Genomic DNA, 21,749 nt, shown 5'->3' on the forward strand with positions numbered 1-21,749 from the left:
TTTACTAGAAAACGTTAACTTAAGCAGTCTGTTAATGTTGTTGGAACAATCTGGTTGGTTCAACAGAAGAAAATAATCGAGAAGGTTCAGGGGTTAAAACTAGAAGTGCCCATATGTAATAGGTACTTTTAGTTAATGTGGTATCACAATGGACTGAATAGTCTAAGTGAGCCTGAATCTTAATCGGACTGCCACTTTAACCTAACCTAACCTATGCCATTAATGGGAATGAACTTCATACTGTTGAGCCTATCTTAGATCTAGCAATTTTTCTTGATCGCCGGCTGAATTTCAGGCAACACATTTCGATGACTGTAAATAAAGCTTACGGTGTTCTTGGTTTCATGAAACGATGAAGCAAATATTTCAATGATCCTTCCATTACTAAACAACTTTACATATCGTTAGTCCGTGTTATCCGTCTTATAATAATTATATAAACATGATTGAATCTGTTCAGAAACAATTTCTTTTATTTTGCCTACGTAGTCATGGTTGGACTCCAGTCACACTGCCCTCTTATGAATACAGATTAAGTTTAATCAAACTACCTACCCTAAAAAGTAGAAGAATAATGTTAAACATCCTCCTTCTTTCAAATGTGCTGCAAGGAAAAGTAAAATCTGATTTTATTTTACACCGCATACATTTTAATGTTCCTATTCGACCAACCCGAAATTTCGATATATTAAAAGTCGAATACTTTCAATCTAATTATGCAAATAATGACCCGCTTCGTCGATTATGTGTACAGTTTAATAAACACTATCATGTCATCGATCTTTCAGAAAATGAAGATACACTAAAACGAAAAATTATAATGTTGCTAAACACATAATATTGTCTTAATAATTGTATATATGTATATTTTAGTCTGTAAGAATTTTTTTTATCTATAGACTTAATAAAAAAAAAAGCACATGCCCCATAATATGGTTCATATTCCGCAGATGTGCCAGGATTTGCGAAAATAAATGTATTTTGTTTAGATATCCCTGCTTCGGATCGGTATTTTAGCATTGTGTCTATTGCTTTCATTGAGAGTGGACATAACAGGACGGGAACAGTTCTGCCTCTTTTTCTTTTATTACAACTCTGTAGTATTTATTTATGAAATTTATCGAGTTATTGGACAAGCCTTTAGCGATTTGGCAATTTTTATCGGTTGTAACTGTGTGCCTTAGTTGAAAGTTTTGGATATCCATCTTTCCGTCTCTCCTGTCCGTCGCCTATTGAAAACTTGGGTGAGAATTAGTGTGTATTTTGTTAAGTCAGTGTAACATTTAAAATGTTTGCAGATTTTTTATGCTTTCACGCATTTGTTTTCTTAAATATGTATAAAGTCTGTTGATATCATCATGAGATGGTAAAACAATTTCTTTGACACGTTTTTGGTCATCTTGGTCCATTAAAGCCTTTTTGTTGATGACAGTTGGTGCCTCCTCTTCCCACAGCAACGGAAATTCGTCTACATTTTTTTCATATCTTCATTTTGAATTTTTATATACTCTGTTCGAAGTTTTAGTCCACATTTTTTTATTAGTAATGATAACGATCTCGCAACTTGGGAGTGTTCCTACCATAGAGAGTCTTCATTCCAACTTGCAACCTTTTTTATTGACATTATGCAAAGATCATGATATTGTGGTATGAAAATATCTTTGAGTTCTTTTATTGCAGGCTCTGTTTCTCCAAACAGCAATTACAAGTTTCGCCAGGTATCTCAGGTGTGCCCGTATCATTACTCTGTCCTTATTTTCAGTGTATTTCTCTGCCAGTTTGTTTCCGTACTTTATAATCAATTCATCAAATTTAATATGTTGCGATACTTTGTCATCATGTAAATGGGATAAGTATTTTTTAAGAGACTTTGTCGCGCAGGGTGATAGTGTTGCGTTAGAGCTCTGCCTTCAATTAAGGTAGTTCGATCGCCTTTAGTTTTTGTTTTGTTACACTTTGAGGTATGAATCCTAACTGTTATTTTAGAGAAGAATGCCTTACATTCGGAACAACATGGGAAGTCAATTGACACTTTCTTAAATTTTGCTGTTGGACACCGCGCAGTGATTAGTATTCCGCTATTTTTTGTACAGTCCGTATTAAAAACAAAATCTCCATCCTTTCTAATTTTTTCTAGAATTTGTTTTCGGATAGGATTGTTCGGTGGCAAACGTGTTACAGTTTCTACGTCGTTTTCATTTTTGTGTTTAAGTAATATATGTCTCGTCTCGGGTCTGCAACATTCCACAAAATTTATAAAAATGTTTTTTTTCGGATGTTGCCACTTGCAGGCACGCGAACATTCTGCAGGTTAAGTGGATGGTCACTAACATCAATACTTTTAGTTAGAGAGGATAATCCTGTGTCAGGAAGAAATTCTGATACAGTCGTTTCCTGAAAGGTTGTCGATTCTCCTTAATTTATACAGCTAATTTCTAATTGTTATTTTAGAGAAGAATGCCTTACATTCGGAACAACATGGGAAGTCAATTGACACTTTCTTAAATTTAGCTGTTGGACACCGCGCATTGATTAGTATTCCGCTATTTTTTGTACAGTCCGTATTATAAACAAAATCTCCATCCTTTCTAATTTTTTCTAGAATTTGTTTTCGGATAGGATTGTTCGGTGGCAAACGTGTTACAGTTTCTACATCGTTTTCATTTTTGTGTTTAAGTAATATATGCCTCGCCTCGGGTCTGCAACATTCCACAAAATTTATAAAAATGTTTTTTTTTTCGGATGTTGCCACTTGCAGGCACGCGGACATTCTGAAGGTTAAGTGGATGGTCACTAACTTCAATACTTTTAGTTAGAGAGGATAATCCTGTGTCAGGAAGAAATTCTGATACAGTCGTTTCCTGAAAGGTTGTCGATTATCCTTAATTTATACAGCTAATTTCCAAGGCAGTTACATTGTCTTGCCTTTCAGATATAACAGTAAAATTTTTATTTGTAAATGGGATTGAGTCAATCAATGGTGGTGGAGTTTTCAATGGAGGTGGCGTTTTCAGTGGTGGTGCAGTTTTCAGTGGTGACAGATATTGTGATGTTTCCGTATTTGAGATATTAAGATATTGCGATGTGTCGCTATAAGTAACTGAAACGGTATCATTTTTATTTGTAATGAGGATTGAGTCAATCGGTGGTGGAAACGAAGTTTTAATTTGCGAGAGATATTGCAATGTTGTATTATTTGAGATACTAAGATATTGCGATTTATATTAATGTCTGTTCGAGAATTCGGCCCAGAAAAGCTATTTGCCTTTGTTTAGTTGTTAAATTGTATTGAATTAATTGATGACGTTAGCTTCTGTTCCACACAATTCGATTTTGTTTGTTGTTGATCAACTGAAGTCAACTTTTTTACTGAAACCAATAATTTATCAGAGCTACTTGAAATTGGGGCTTCGTTATTGACAGTTGTAAATTTCTTAGTTTCTAAATTGTTTCAAAAAAGAAATACACAATACAAGTTAATATTTGTATTCAAATCAAACACAGAAAAAAAATACAACCAAAATATTTCCAATTAAAAAGTAGATTGAAGTTGAAATTTTTAAAATTTTTGATTAAAAATTTTATTGAAACAATAAATTTTTTAATCAAACTAAAGAGACAAAGGATCGCAACTCATTTTCGTTTATATTCAATTGTACTTTTGCTAAATTTGAACAGAATCAAATGAGCTAAACTTTTATATATAACCATTTTATGAGCTGCAGTAAAACAGACAAGTTTCAAAAATTTCTCTTAAGCGAATTACAAAGATTACTTTTTCGCTCGGAAATCTTCAACATTCACTGATGCAACACAAAACAATACAATGAATAACCCTGAATTTTAGACCCTATTCACGTTGAAACAAGCTGATATTACTAATTAGTAGAAGAATTATGAGGTGGTATCTTGTTCTGTTATTCCTTTTTACAAGTCACAATGCTTTTTTCCAGTTGACTTATTTCAACAATATTTCAAGATTCATTTAGTTGGACAGCATTCCTTTACAACTCAGACTCATAAAGCTGCAGCTGCTATCTCGATTTTCACACTCGATATTGCTTACTAACATATCTATAGTGCATCTGGATATATTGAGATTATTCCAAAACTTTCAAACAGTAAAAACAAATTCTCCGTTTTGTAAGACAATGATAATGATGGGGGTTAACAGTCAGGAAGTATGAGAAAGACAAAGGCTGTCCGCATAAGCAATTTTTTGAGGGAATTATGCAGTACATTTTTTAAAATGCATTTATCTAGTATAATTCGGTTCATATTTTAATCTTGGGTATCACAAACTAAAACAACCATTTTTCTTTTTCCCATTTCTAGTCCAATCCAGATTTAAAACTTCTCGTTAAATTCCACAAAAACAAAAATTACAAACTCCCGTTATTTGTTTAAAAAGTATACAACTTTTATTTATCACTTTGTTACGAAAAATGTAAAACTACAATATTTGTGTTCCTTTAACTACTTAATGGATTCCGAAGAATAAAAAAAAAATCCAATTTTAATCACAACATTAATATTTATGATGCATTAGGCGATTTATAAATAACATAAACAAAGGAAAAGTTAATTTTGAGCGGATTCGCTTTTTAAGCTCAATAGGCAGCTCTTGCACCTTTTTAACAAATAAAACTTCTTTCTACTTCTTTTGAAATAATTAAAACACACCAAGGCTGACATCACATGCCTATTCAATAAATGTAAAATTTCTCTAATCCGCTATGATAGTGACATTTTACTCACTTCGAATTACGTCAAGTTTCACCAATGCTAGTAAAAACCAAGGCATATTTAGGAAGGTAGTATTAAGCTATCAGGTGGTGATTACAATTTTTTTATTTGAGCAGAACTTTTATTATCGGTATTTCCTCAATGGTATAGGCGTAGCTATAGTGGTTTTATGCACCCAGAAAAGGAATATGGTCACCTCAAACATGTTTCAAGAGCAAAATGTTATGTTTGGATGGTGACCATGTATTTTCCATGGATGGTGACCATTATGTATATGTTTTCGGAAAGCGTGTTATGTTTGGCGAGAAAATAACATTTTTGCGACAAACATGTTACATGGTCACCATCCAAAAATAACATTTTGCTCTTGAAACATGTTTGAGGTGATCATATTCCTTCTCTGGGTGTGGGTTCTTCATCTCCCCATATCAAATACCATGCAGTATTTGTTCAAACTATTACATATAATTGAATTAAATATTCTGGTTTCTTCCCATCTGTGGTGGCCGAAACAGGCAAAAAAATTCTGTCGTACACCTAATATACCATATACCTATCAGCAGTTATTTCTATGCTTTTGCTGTACGTTGCACTTATTTTGTTTTGCAAATCTCGGTGCTCAATGATCATCATATATTCCTCATTAATAATTTTGAAACAACAACAAAAACTTGGTTTACTACTTTTCATTCATATTTGTTTTTACGCACTCATTCACATCTTTTGGAGGCTTTTAGTTCACTTGTCTTTTAGTGCAGTTTCTATTGTGTACATTTTTTTCAATTAGTTGCTTTCTAGTTTTCATTCATTCAGTTCGTTCTTTTTCGACTTTTCATTAACAAAGTTGCAAAAAAAATTTGCTTTGTATTATTTTTTTTTTTCAAATTAAGGTGTTAAAAATGAAAATGAAAATTCGGAACTTCGTATAAATAAACAGATATTTAAAATTAATTTATTTTATGAAAAATTAATAAAAAGTTTCAAATAAAATGAGCAAAATCTAAATGTGAACAAATATAGTGAAGATCAGCTATGCTAGTGTTTTGACCTAACTGTCAACGAAATTTTCCTTTTAAAGTGGCAACACCCGTGTACTAGGTTAGGTTAGGTTATGTGGCAGCCCGATGTATCAGGTTCACTTAGACTATTCAGTCCATTGTGATACCACATTGGTGAATTTCTCTCTTATCACTGAGTGCTGCCCGATTCCATGTTAAGCTCAATGACAAGGGACCTCCTTTTTATAGCCGAGTCCGAACGGCGTTCCGCATTACAGTGAAACCACTTAGAGAAGCTTTGAAACCCTCAGAAATGTCACCAGCATTACTGAGGTGGGATAATCCACCGCTGAAAAACTTTTTGGTGTTCGGTCGTAGCAGGAATCGAACCCACGACCTTGTGTATGCAAGGCGGGCATGCTAACCATTGCACCACGGTGGCTCCCTACCCGTGTACTAAATCATAGCATTATTTTTGACATTTGTCATTATACCCTCCACCATAGGATGGGGGTATATTAACTTTGTCATTCCGTTTGTAACACATCGAAATATTGCTCTAAGACCCCATAAAGTATATATATTCTGGGTCGTGGTGAAATTCTGAGTCGATCTAAGCATGTCCGTCCGTCTGTCCGGCTGTCCGTCCGTCTGTGGAAATCACGCTAACTTCCGAACGAAACTAGCTATCGACTTGAAACTTGGCACAAGTAGATGTTATTGATGTAGGTCGGATGGTATTGAAAATGGGCCATATCGGCCCACGTTTACGTATAGCCCCCATATAAACCGATCCCAAATTTGGCTTGCGGAGCCTTCCGGAGCAGCAAAATTCATCCGATCCGGTTGAAATTTGGTACGTGGTCTAAGTATACGGTCTCTAACAACCATGCAAAAATTGGTCCATATCGGTCCATAATTATATATAGCCCCCATATAAACCGATCCCCAGATTTGACCTCCGGAGCCTCTTGGAGGGGCAAAATTCATCCGATCCGGTTGAAATTTGGTACCTGATGTTAGTATACGGTCTCTAACAACCATGCAAAAATTGGCCCATATCGGTCCATAAATATATATAGCTCCCATATAAACCGATCCCCAGATTTGACCTCCGGAGCCTCTTGGAGGAGCAAACTTCATCCTACCCGATTGAAATTTGGTACGTGGTGTTAGTATATGGTCTCTAACCACCATGCAAAAATTGGTCGATATCGGTCCATAATTATATATAGCTCCCATATAAACCGATCCCGAGATTTGACCTCCGGAGCCTCTTGGAGGGGCAAAATTCATCCGATCCGTTTGAAATTGGGTACCTGATGTCAGTATACGGTCTCTAACAAGCATGCAAAAATTGGTCCATATCGGTCCATAATTATATATAGCTCCCATATAAACCGATCCCCAGATTTGAACTCTGGAGCCTCTTGGATGAGCAAAATTCATCCGATCCGGCTGAAATTTGGCACATGGTGTTAGTATATAGTCTCTAACCACTATGCAAAAATTGGTCCACATCGGTCCATAATTATATATAGCCCCCATATAAACCGATCCCCAGATTTGACCTCCGGAGCCTCTAAGAGAAGCAAATTTCATCCAATCCGGCTGAAATTTGGTACGTGGTGTTAGTATATGGCCTCAAACACCCATGCAAAAATTGGTCGAAATCGGTCCGTAATTATATATAGCCCCCATATAAAACGATGCCCAGTTTGACCTCCGGAGCCCCTTGGAAGAGCAAAATTCATCCGATTCGGTATCCAACAACCATGCATGAATTGGTTCATATCAGTCCATAATTATATATAGCCCCCATATAAACCGATCCCCAGATTTGACCTCTGGAGCCGATTGGAAGAGCAAAATTCACCCAATCCGGTTGAAATTTGGTACGTGGTGTTAGTATATGGTCTGTAACAACCATGCAAAAATTGGTCCATACCGGTCTTAATTATATAACCCCTATATAAACCGATCCCCAGATTTGACCTCCGGAGGTCTTAGAGGACCAAAATTCATCGGATCCGTTTAAAATTTGGTACGTGGTGAAATTTTGTACATTGTGCTAGTATATGGCCGCTAACAACCATGCCGAAATTGGTCCATATCCGTCTAGAGTTATATATAGCCGATCCCCAAAAGTAATCTAGGAAAATTTTATTTCTATAGAACATTTTGTCAAAATTTTATTACTATAGAAAATTTTGTCAAAATTTTATTTCGATAGAAAATATTGTCAAAGTGAATTATATAGTATTTAATCGACCTTTTTCGTTTAATATATACTCCGTATGGACTAACTTACAATTGAGTAGACGGTGTTAAGAAGTTTTAAGATACCTGGCCATCGGCAAGTGTTACCGCAACCCCATTAATTAGATTGTGGATGACAGTCTTTAGTACAAGTTTGAATGCAATCCATGGTGGAGGGTACATAAGATTCGGCCTGGCCGAACTTACGGCCGTTTATACTTGTTTTTTTTTATACCCACCACCATAGAATGGTGACGGGGGTATAATAAGTTTGTCATTCCGTTTGTAACACATCGAAATATCGATTTCCGACTATATAAAGTATATATATTCTTGATCAGGGAGAAATTCTAAGACGATATAACAATGTCCGTCTGTCCGTCTGTCTGTCTGTCTGTCTGTTGTAATCACGCTACAGTCTTCAATAATGAAGCAATCGTGCTGAAATTGTGCACAAGCTCGTCTTTTGTCTGCAGGCAGGTCAAGTTCGAAGATGGGCTATATCGGTCCAGGTTTTGATATACTCCCCATATAAACCGACCTCCCGATTTGGGGTCTTGGGCTTATAGAAATCGTAGTTTTTATCCAATTTGCCTGAAATTTGAAATCTGGAGGTATTTTATGACCATAAAGTGGTGTGCCAAAAATGGTGAGTATCGGTCCACGTTTTGGTATAGCCCCCATATAGACCGATCTCCCGATTTTACTTCTTGGGCTTATAGAAACCGCAGTTTTTATTCAATTTACCTGAAATTGGAAATTTAGTGGTATTGTAGGACCACAAATACGTGTGCCAAAAATTGTGAGTATCGGTCCATATTTTGGTATAGCCCCCATATAGACCGTTCTCCCGATTTTACTTCTTGGGCTTATAGAAAACGCAGTTTTTATTCAATTTAACTGAAATTGGAAATCTAGAGGTATTGTAGGACCACAAATACGTGTGCCAAAAATTGTGAGTATCGGTCCATATTTTGGTATAGCCCCCATATAGACCGATCTCCAGATTTTACTTCTTGGGCTTCTAGAATCCGAAGTTTTTATCCTATTTGCCTGAAAATGGAAATCTAGAGGTATTTTCGGGTCATAAAGAGGTGTGCCGAAAATGGTGAGTATCGGTCCATATTTTAGTATAGCCCCCATAAGAACGATCTCCCGATTTAACTCCTTGGGTTTCTAGAAACCGTAGTATTTATCTGATATGCCTGAAATTGTAAATATTCTGGTATTTTAGGCTCACAAAAACGTGTATCGGATTAAGTTTTTATCGGTCCATTTGGTAATGCCTCCATATAGACCGACTTCACTTCTTGAGGGTGTAGAAGGCGCACTGATCATGAAAATTGCTTGAAACTCAATGTAAAATTTCCAGATTTTACTTCTACAGATTTAAGATTTCAAATCAAGACGTTATTTTATAATTTTAATGATGTTAATGATTCCTCTAAACCTCAAACAAAAATGGTTCTTATAAATCTAGAATCTGATATAGTCCTCACAGGTGAAATCTTTAAATTTATCTTCGGGTAGTGTCCTCAAGTCCTCAAGCCCTCCTGAAATTTCAAAGGAAACCCTAATATTTGGTTCATGGTGGTGGGTATTTAAGATTCGGCCCGGCCGAACTTACTGCTGTATATACTTGTTTTTATTTATTTTTTTCATAAAGAATCAAGTCGCTAGACCATATATGACCCAAAAACTACACAATTCTTTGAATAATTGACTTAATTTATAACATTAATTAGAATAAAAAAATAATAAAAAGAATCACCGGCCACTCTATATATTACCACACAGCTTTGAGCCCCACTTTGTCACGATGATGTAAAAACAAGTCGAGCGAGAAATTTCAATCAACCCTATTTTGACGTTTTTCACAAACATGAAATATATCATCAACTCATAATTTTTCATTCCGAAACTGCCTTGAATTTTCTGGATGTAATCATTGCTAAACACCAATTTAATACACCAGAATTCTGCCAGAAGCTCTAAAAAAACCGCAATTAATAGAGCTTGTTAAATTTAGCGATTTTTAGTTCCCGCAGTAATTTCCACGTAATTGTGTTTGTTCTAAATGACTAAGTAAAACATGATAAGTCATACATTCTAATAATTTTGATATTTGCACCTATTTAAGAAATGGATTTAACCAACATTTTGGTATTTATCTTTGTTTTACGTTTATGGTTTATCTTTATGGTTTTTAAGTTCAAAAATCATATTTTCCAAATTTTGTAAATTTTTCTTTTCACAAAAATATGTTTTAATCGTAATATTTTTTTTAATCTTAATTTATCAAATTCATAAAACTTTTGAAATAAAATGAATTGCTAGGATATTTTCATTTTTTTATAAGAGTATTAATTTTTAACCAATATTTACTTAAAATCATAATTTGTAAAATTAAAATTCATTTGCATAGCATGAATTACTAAAATATATCCGACAATTAAGAATAAGCATATCATGGTGAAATTTTGGTAAAGGCAAAAGCTAAAGAAATCTGAACGTGTATGACGTATCACCCTGTAAATATTTTTACAACAAACCTACGCAAAAATATTTCTCCAACATTTCATTCATAGCAAAAATGCTCCAGAAATAACAACAACAGCAAAAATGAAGTGAGGAAGGCCTTCATCATTATCGTGCTTGTTGGTAAGTCCATTCATAAAAACAAATTACATACTATTTTTGCAAAGGTTTCTTTATAATCTCTTGTATCATAATAATCAAAAGAGAGCAATGACATGAGTGGCGCTGATATGATGATCACTGCTAGATTTAGCAGACCTATGTAAATAGCAAAATAACAAAGAAATGTAAAATTACTCGCTCTCATGATTTTGTTCTGTTTGATTGTTATTTTCTGGTAATTCGTTATTTTTTCCTTCACTATATGTTATAAAATATGTTTTGTTTGATACGTTAACCCTTTTAAAACCAACGCATAAAACATAAAGATACAAAATCTTAAATTTTCTCATACAATGTGTAGGGAAAATTTATAATTAATTATAACGTAATATTTTATACCCTCCACCATAGGATGGGGGGTATATTAACTTTGTCATTCCGTTTGTAACACATCGAAATATTGCTCTAAGACCCCATAAAGTATATATATTCTGGGTCGTGGTGAAATTCTGATTCGATATGAGCATGTCCGTCCGTCCGTCCGTCTGTTGAAATCACGCTAACTTCCGAACGAAACGAGCTATCGACTTGAAACTTGGCACAAGTAGTTGTTATTAATGTAGGTCGGATGGTATTGCAAATGGGCCATATCGGTCCACTTTTACGTATAGCCCCCATACAAACGGACCCCCAAATTTGGCTTGCAGACCCTCTAAGAGAAGCAAATTTCATCCGATCCGGCTGAAATTTGGTACATGGTGTTAGTATATCGTCTCTAACAACCATGCAAAAATTGGTCCACATCGGTCCATAATTATATATAGCCCCCATATAAACCGATCCCCCGATTTGGCTTTCGGAGCCTCTAAGAGAAGCAAATTTCATCCGATCCGGCTGAAATTTGGTACATTGTGTTAGTATATGGTCTTTAACAATCATGCAAAAATTGGTCCACATCGGTGCATAATTATATATAGCTCCATGTAAACCGATCGCCAGATTTGACCTCCAGAGCCTCTTGGAAGACCAAAATTCATCTGATTCAGTTGATATTTGGTACGTGGTGTTAATATATGGCCTCAAACACCCATGCAAAATTGGTCGGAATCGGTCCATAATTATGTATAGCCCCCATATAAACCGATCCCCAGATTTGACCTCCGGAGCCCCTTGGAAGAGCAAAATTCATCGGATTCGGTTGAAATTTGGTAAGTGATGTTAGTATATGATATCCAACAACCATGCAGGAATTGGTTCATATCAGTCCATAATTATATATAGCCCCCATATAAACCGATCCCGAGATTTGGTTTTGGAGCCTCTTGGAGGAGTAAATTTCCTCCGAGTCAGTTGAAATTTGGTACATTGTGCTAGTATATGGCCGTTAACAACCATGCCTAACTAGGTCCGTATCGGTGTATAGTTATATATAACCCTCAGATAAATCGATCCCGAATCACACAAAAATTGGTCCATATCAAATTCATAATTGTATATAGCCCCCATATAAGCGACCCCCATATTTCAATTCTGGCTCCATACGTACCGTGCAAAAGTCCATATCGATTCGTAATTATTTGTAGACTTACATACCTTTTTGTCTGATATATACCACGTGTGGACTAACTCACAATTTAGAAAACGATTTAAGATACCACAACCCAAGTAATTCGATTGTGTATAACAGTCTTTCGTAGAAGTTTCTACGCAATCCATGGTGGAGGGTACATAAGATTCGGCCTGGCCGAACTTACGGCCATTTATAATTGTTTCATTTCAATTTGATGAATTATTACTATTCTACTTAATATCGTAAATATCAATTATTATATATATTGTAGTGTTCTAATTACTATTATAAAAATATGTCTTGAATAAATATGTTGAATTTTAAAATGAATTTCTAAATTTAAACAACAGGATGTTTTCTTGTAAGAATGTGAGGCAATAAAGGTTTGATCAGTGTTCCATTTAGGGGTTCTAAAAGAAATGTATGCCATTAGAACAATCGGTAGGTGCGGGTTATGAGGCCTTTATCTCTTTACCATCTAAGAGATTCTATAAGCGATATTTTTTGATACTTTTTGAATTCATTCCTGGTAAATTGGTAAATATTAAATTTCATTTTTCATTTCGGTTTTAGTTTCAGGTTAGTTTTAGATTTTTGTGATGATATTCGATTAATTTCAAATAGATTCATTATTTGATTTTGATCAGGGAGTCTATAATAATCTATGTGATGGAAAAGGATATTAATGGAGAAGGACACGAATCCCCCACCCGACTGTACAGCTAGTTTACCAAAGGCTCCCGCCGTCCTTTTTCCATTTCTATGCAGCGATGCTTGTTAAACATATTTCGATATAAAAGTGGCATCGAAAGTCCTTTTGGCCTTTCTTGTACATTACACATATACAAGAATTTTTTTTCTATTTTGGAGGTATCTTCACGTAAAGAAGAAACATGATTGTCACAATCATATTCGAAGAGCAAAATAATATGATAGGAGCTATTTTTGCGGCGGCCACGTAACATTTTCACCTGCAATCATGTTGGCTCAGTGAACATGGTTCTAAGAAAAATAAAAATGTCCTCATCTAAAATGTTATTATATTGATAAAAAGAATTTTGTTTCCCTTAAAAGACAATAGTCACGATCTAAAATGTTATGGTATTCGTCAAAAATGTTTTTCTTCCAGTTAATAGAACATGGTCACAACCTAACATGTTTTGATCTTTATGAAAAAACTTTTTTCGTCGTCGAAAAAAGGACGCCACTTGAGAAAAGACAACACAAAATTAACTTTATTTATTTGTTTTGATTTATTTATAAACTAATTCATTGTTTATTTGTATTTATAATATCGTGAAAGCAAACATCGAATATTTTATACACTCTATTTTGTTTCAATTTCAACAATAAGTAATCATTCGATATTTACTTCGTGCCCATCTAATGTACCAACGCAGACATCATGTAACTGCAAATAAAAACAAGTATATACGGCCGTTCGACCGAATCTTATGTACCCTCCACCATGGATTGCATAGAAACTTGTACTAACGACTGTCATCCACGAATTACTTGGGTTGCGGTAACACTTACCGATGGCAAGGTATCTTAAACCGTCTTCTCAATTGTAAGTTAGTCCACACGGGGTATATATTAAACAAAACAAGTATATACAGCAGTAAGTTCGGCCGGGCCGAATCTTAAATACACACCACCATGAATCAAATATTAGGCTTTCCTTTGAAATTTCAGGGGGGTTTGAGGACAGATCAAGAAGACCAGTTCAAGCAGTACACTTCACGAAGATAAATTTAAAGATTTTACCTATGAAGACTATATCAGATTCTGGATTTATAAGAACCATTTTTGTTTGAGTTTTAGAGGAATCATTAACATCTCTTGTAAGTGTGTAAGAAATAACGTTTTGATTTGAAATCTTAAATCTGTAGATTTTCCCCCGAGAAGTAAAATCTGGAAATTTTACATTGAGTTTCAATCAATTTTCATGATCAGTGTGCCTTCTATACCCCAAGAAGTGAATTGGTCTATATGGAGGCATTACCAAATGGACCGATAAAAACTTAATCCGATACACGTTTTTGTGAGCCTTAAATACCAGAATATTTACAATTTCAGGCAAATCGGATAAAAACTACGGTTTTTACGGTCTATATGGTCTATCTATGGTTACGGTCTATCGGATAAAAACTACGGGGAATCGGTCTATATGGAGGCTATACCAAAACATGGATCGATACTCAACATTTTCGGCACACCTATTTATGGTCCTAAAATACATCTAGATTTCCAATTTCAGGCAAATTGCATAAAAACTACGGTTTCTATAAGCCCAAGGCCCCAAATCGGATGGTCGGTTTATACGGGGACCATACCAAAACATGGACCGATATAGCCCATCTTCGAACATGACCTACCTGCAGACAAAAGACAAGTTTGTGCAAAATTTCATTACTTAAATAAAATTTTGACAAAATTTTCTATAGAAGTAAAATTTTGGTAGATTATTTTTGGGGATCGGCTATAAATATATAACTATAAACCGATATGGACCAATTTTAGTTTGGTTGTTCGCGGCCACATACTAGCACAATGTACCAAATTTCACCACGTACACCCTCAAAAAAAATCGCTTCTTTAACATATGTTCCAAACATATTTTGCAGGAAGCACATATATTATTGGATACTGCCGAAACATTAATATGTTTGTTTTATGTGAACATATCATATGTTTGGAAGCATTTTGAGCCCAAAAATATTATATGCTTGGAAGAATTTTTCCCAAAGACGATTGTGCTCATTGCCTAACATACTCGTAATTTTCACTTCCTCGAAATATTTTAGTTCTTGGCACCTTTTTCTGTAATACAAATAATGTTGAAGAAATTATTCACTTTTATACATTTTTTAAATTTTACCTTTCGCCTGCACGTAGAATCGAACCGAGGACTATACAGTTTGTACGCCAACAAACTACCCACTGGACTACGTAGCTGTTATAGTCACCAGTAGATAATTATCGTTATAAGTTACACTTATAACGCCCACGAGCCCATGCAAACATAACATTATTTAACAGAAACATACATTTGTTTGCCACGTGGACTCTCCCGTCAACTCTCCCGGTTTCCATCTCTATTTCTTTCTCTATACTCTCTCTGTCGCTTTGAATAAAATATCACAATATATGTATGTTTAGTCGAAATTTGTAAATTTATATATGTTTGCATTCACACATATGATTTTTATGAAACATTCATGCCCCAAACATAATATATTCTAACATATTAACATAGATGTCCCAAACATTTAGTGTTAGTTTAGGAACATACCTTGTTTGCACTTAAATATATTGTGTTTTAAAATTGTGCCCGAAACACATTTTGTTTATATCGGAACATATGAAAAACATATTTTTCTAAGAGTGTACCAAATTTCAACCGAGTCGGATGAGTTTTGCTCCTCCAATAGCTCCGGAGGTCAAATCTGGGGATCGGTTTAAATTGGGGTTATATATAATTAAGACCGGTATGGACCAATTTTTGCATGGTTGTTAGAGACCATATAACAGGTTGCCTAGAATTAAATGCATTTTATTTTTATATAGTACCAACCTTCAAATGATTCGTGTCAAAATTTGACGTCTGTAAGTCAATTAGTTTGTGAGATAGAGCGTCTTTTGTTAAGCAACTTTTGTTATTGTGAAAAAATGGAAAAAAAGGAATTTCGTGTTTTGATAAAATACTGTTTTCTGAAGGGGAAAAATACGGTGAAAGCAAAAACTTGGCTTGATAATGAGTTTCCGGACTCTGCCTCAGGGAAATCAACAATAATTGATTGGTATGCAAAATTCAAGCGTGGTGAAATGAGCACGGAGGACGGTGAACGCAGTGGACCCCCAAAAGAGGTGGTTACCGACGAAAACATAAAAAAATCCACCAAATTATTTTGAATGACCGTAAAATTAAGTTGATCGAGATAGCAAAGGCCTTAAAGATATCAAAGGAACGTGTTGGTCATATCATTCATCAATATTTGGATATGCGGAAGCTTTGTGCAAAATGGGTGCCGCGCAAGCTCACATTTGAGCAAAAACAACAACGTGTTGATGATTCTGAGCGGTGTTTGCAGCTGTTAACTCGTAATAAACCCGAGTTTTTCCGTCGATATGTGACAATGGATGAAACATGGCTCCATCACTACACACCTGAGTCCAATCGACAGTCGGCTGAGTGGACAGCGACCGGCGACTCAAAAGTCCGCTGGCGAAGTAATGGCCTCTGTTTTTTGGGATGCGCATGGAATAATTTTTATCGATTATCTTGAGAAGGGAAAAACCATCAACAGTGACTATTATATGGCGTTATGGGAGCGTTTGAAGGTCGAAATCGCGGCAAAACGGCCCCATATGAAGAAGAAAAAAGTGTTGTTCCACCAAGACAACGCACCGTGCCACAAGTCATTGAGAACGCTGGGAAAAATTCATGAATTGGGCTTCGAATTGCTTTCCCACCCACCGTATTCTCCAGATCTGCCCCCAGAGACTTTTTCTTGTTGTCAGACCTCAAAAGGATGCTCGCAGAGAAAAAATTTGGCTGCAATGAAGAGGCGATCGCCGAAATTGAGGCTTATTTGGCTTATTTTTGGCAAAACCGAAGGATTACTACCAAAATGGTATAAAATTGGAAGGTCGTTATAATCGTTATATATATATATATAATATATATATATATATATATATATATATATATATATATATATATATATATATATATATATATATATATATATATATATATATATATATATATATATATATATATATATATATATATATATATATATATATATATATATATATATATATATATATATATATATATATATATATATATATGGGAATAATATATATATGGGAAATATATATATAGCGTACGTTGCTAAAATTTTAATACAACTCTCCGTGCAAAACTTTAAAATTTTCGTAGTGAAACTTTGGCCTCCGTGGTAAATCTGAACCGATTTTAACCAAATTTGGCACGTGTTATAAGAATGTTAGACCTACTCTCTGTGTAATCCTTCAAGTAAATCGGAATGAAATTGTATCCTCTGGGGCATTATAAGTGTGTATCCGACGAAAGATATATATGGCAGCTATATCTAAATCTGAACCAATTTCAACTAAATTTGTGCATGCATAGTAAAAATGTTACTTCCATTCCGTGTGCAGAATTTTAAGTAAATTGGACGAAAATTTTGATCTACGGTGGTCATATCTAGAAATCGGACGACAGACATATATATGGGAGCTATAACTAAATCTGAACCGATTTCAATCAAATTCGGTATGCATATTTATAATGTTAATTCTACTCCCTGTGCAAAATTTCATGTATCTCGGAGTAAACCTTTGGCCTCTGGGGCCATAGGATTGTAAATCGGGCGAAAGCTATATCTGAATCTGAGCCGATTTGACTGATATTTTACAAAATTTACGAGACTCACAAAATATTCGATTGTACGAAGTTGGAAGAAGATCGGTTGATAAATAATTCATTTATGACATGATCGGTTAAAAATATATATGGCAGCTAGATCTAAATCTGAACCGATTTTGTACAAAATCAATAGGGACCGTCAGACAGACGGACATCGAATCAGAATTTAATTCTAAGCCGATCGGTATACTACGAGATGGGTCTATGAATACTCCTTCTCGGCGTTACATACAAATGCACAAATTATTATACCCTGTACCACAGGGTAAACTGCATAAAATTTCTCAAGCCTGCATTTATGATTTATCGTTTGATACTAAAATTTTAATTGTACTCTCAGTGCAAAACTTCAAAATTTTCGAAGTGAAACTTTGGCCTCCGTGGTCATGTGAATCTAAATTGGGCGGAAGAAATACATGGGAGTTATATCTTAATCTGAACCGATTTCAACCAAATTTGCCATATCTAACAAGAATGGTAGTCCTACTCTCTGTGCAAAAGTTCAAGTAAATCGGAGTGAAATTTTGACCTCTGGGGCCATATAAGTGCGTATCGGACGAAACATATATATGGCAGCTATATCTAAATCTGATTTTAACAAAATTTGGCCCACATAACGATACCATTAAACGCACCCCTTGTGCAAAATTTGAAGCAAATTACGGCAAAACTGGCTTTTGGGGCCATATAAGTACAGCCCGGCGAGAGATATATATGGGAGCTATATCTAAATCTGAACCGATTTCAACCAAATTTGGTACACCTACCGATACTATTAAACGTACTCCTTGTGCAAAATTTGAAGCAAGTTAGGGCAAAACTCTGGCGTTTGAGGCCATATAACTTCAAATCGGACGCATAATATATATGAGAGCTATATCTAAATCTGAACCGATTTTAACCAAATTTGGCACAACTAACAATACCATTATTAGTATATATATGGAAGCTATAACTTAATATGAAACGTTTTCACACTGGATGACGCTATAAAATGTACTGGTTGTACAAAATTTTACGCAAATCAATATGAAACTATGGCCTCGGGGGCTATATAAATGCATATCGAGCGAAAGATATATACGTGGGAGCTATATCCAAATTTCAACCGAGTTAGCTCATAGTTCTCAAGTTTTGCGGGACTCACAAAACATTTAGTTGTGTGAAATTGCAGGACATCTGTTCATAAACACGTCAATTATCACCAAATCGATGATAAATATATATGGCAGCTTTATCTAAATCTGAAAAGATCCATAGAGTTATCTTTGAGCCGAAGAAACACCCTATGCAAAATTTGGGGACTTAAACTACGAGCGTTAAGTCTACTAACATACGTATCGTCTTAAAATAAAATTGAAAGAACAAATAATTTAATTACAAACCAAAATTTCGAATTTTTCAAATAAAATTTTATGGTGGTAGCATAAGACAACATCATATTTTTTCATGGTTTTAGAAATGTCGAAGTGTGTACCAGAAAGTGATGATTTGCGGTTGTTTGGTTTTCATTTGAAGAAAAGTGCTGCAGAGTTGCATCGAATGATTGTCGAGGCATATGGTGATCATGCTCTATCAGCGGTTCAGAAATAATGATTTTGATGTGAGAAGTGAAGTTTGAAGACACCGAATTGCAAACGATATTGGATGGAGAGTCAAAAGCAAATGGCAGCATTGTTAAATGTTGCACAACAAACAATATCTGACCGATTGAAAGCTATCGGAAATATCCAAAAGTGTGGAAAATGTTTTATTTTCATACGGAAATTACTTATCCACTCAAAAACGGAACTTCTAGGTTCAAAATACTGACCCCACTTCATCAACATTTTATCAATTTTCAACGCCTGCAGCTCAGCCCTTGGACCCACTGTGCGTTCTATGTTATGACGTCGTTATCTTCTTCTTAAACAGCAAAAATCAATCCATTGAATACAATTTCAAATTCATGTAAATTTTGAAGATATATTTAAACCCTTTAAAAATTTTCCCAGAGGACTGTTTTATCCTTTGAAATATGCTGTGACGGATAAAAATTTCCTTCGAATTAAATTTGATATATTACATCAATTACCCCTCAGGTTAAAAAAAATCAGGCGGATCGAAGCGGTATTAAACATTTGTATTAAAACATTGTATCTCAAAGATATATATTTTTACAAACCCACTCTTCTGTCCTTGCAAACTACAAAATATGTCTAGCAAGTAGACCATCGACCCCTTGCTCCGATATGGTTCTCCCAGAGTGTTATGACAAAGTCTTTCATTATGTGGAAGTAGCAACACTGTATTGATATCCAACAAAACGTTCTTACCATAACCAAATAAAGTTTCCTTTCGAATGAACTGAACAACAGGTAGACAGAAAATCTACGTACACTGAATAAAATATTTACGTGGTATTAAAGATTACGCAATCTAAATTTTCCACAATTTACAAAATATTAAGGACACATTTCTTTAAAGCAATGAAATTTTAATTAAAATAAAGTTTATAATCCTTGCTTAAATTTTTTTTCATTAAATTTAGGACACAAATTTTGTAAATTTGCGCCCCTCCGTTAAAGTCGCGTGTCTTTAAAATAAGGCAAATTTTCTTTAAAGTAAAAAACCACATTTTTGATTTACAGAAATCATTCTTAAATTAATTGAAATATTGAATCTTTAGTTTTGAGATATAAACGCTTCAAATATAATATTACTAAAAAGTTTATTTATCTTAAAGAAGCCGCGGAATCAATATCAAAATTCTTAAAGGAAGGTAAAAATATTTAGATCCAAGTAAACTTTTTTGAGTGTAGCATATGAACATCTACTAATTTGTTGACACAGTATCGGAATGAGCATGGTATACACACTCACACTAAATATCCTGTCATGAGCCATAGTTCACTTAGTAGCACGCAGGATACACAAAAACATGTGTAACCCTATGGTTATACACGTATATGTACTCAGCGTTAGTTGATACGAACATATATAAGATATTTTTATTTGCCTTTAGGCCACAAAAGAAAACCTTTATGTGAATCTAAAGATGTCGAACTTTATTTAAAAATGTTGCTATTGATTTCGCGCTAAAACAACGCAAGCAAAAGTAAAAGGTTTGGAAAAGTGATGTATCGCAAATAGGGGTTTCTTTTTCCCGGACTTTTTGCATTCCCGGGAAAGAGGGAATTTTTTTGAAATTTCCCGGGATCCCTGTCAAAGGGAAACCTGCTTTGATGTGGAATACATTTAGACATTTGAATAAAATAGAAATAGCCTAAAGCTACGGTTATAAGGCGCTCTCTGGACAACTAACAATATATATATATATATATATATATATATATATATATATATATATATATATATATATATATATATATATATATATATATATATATATATATATATATATATATATATATATATATATATATATATATATATATATATATATATATATTGTTAGTTATATATATATATATATATATATATATATATATATATATATATATATATATATATATATATATATATATATATATATATATATATATATATAAAGGGTGAACTTTTTTTTAAAAAAATCGCATAAAATTTGCAAAATCTCATCGCTTCTTTATTTGAAACGTTAGATTGGTCCATGACATTTACTTTTTGAAGATAATTTCATTTAAATGTTGACCGCGGCTGCGTCTTAGGTGGTCCATTCGGAAAGTCCAATTTTGGGCAACTTTTTCGAGCATTTCGGCCGGAATAGCCCGAATTTCTTCGGAAATGTTGTCTTCCAAAGCTGGAATAGTTGCTGGCTTATTTCTGTAGACTTTAGACTTGACGTAGCCCCACAAAAAATAGTCTAAAGGCGTCAAATCGCATGATCTTGGTGGCCAACTTACCGGTCCATTTCTTGAGATGAATTGTTCTCCGAAGTTTTCCCTCAAAATGGCCATAGAATCGCGAGCTGTGTGGCATGTAGCGCCATCTTGTTGAAACCACATGTCAACCAAGTTCAGTTCTTCCATTTTTGGCAACAAAAAGTTTGTTAGCATCGAACGATAGCGATCGCCATTCACCGTAACGTTGCGTC

This window comes from Haematobia irritans, chromosome 4 (assembly GCF_050003625.1).
Source record: "Haematobia irritans isolate KBUSLIRL chromosome 4, ASM5000362v1, whole genome shotgun sequence".
In the NCBI taxonomy this organism is placed as follows: Eukaryota; Metazoa; Arthropoda; class Insecta; order Diptera; family Muscidae; genus Haematobia; species Haematobia irritans.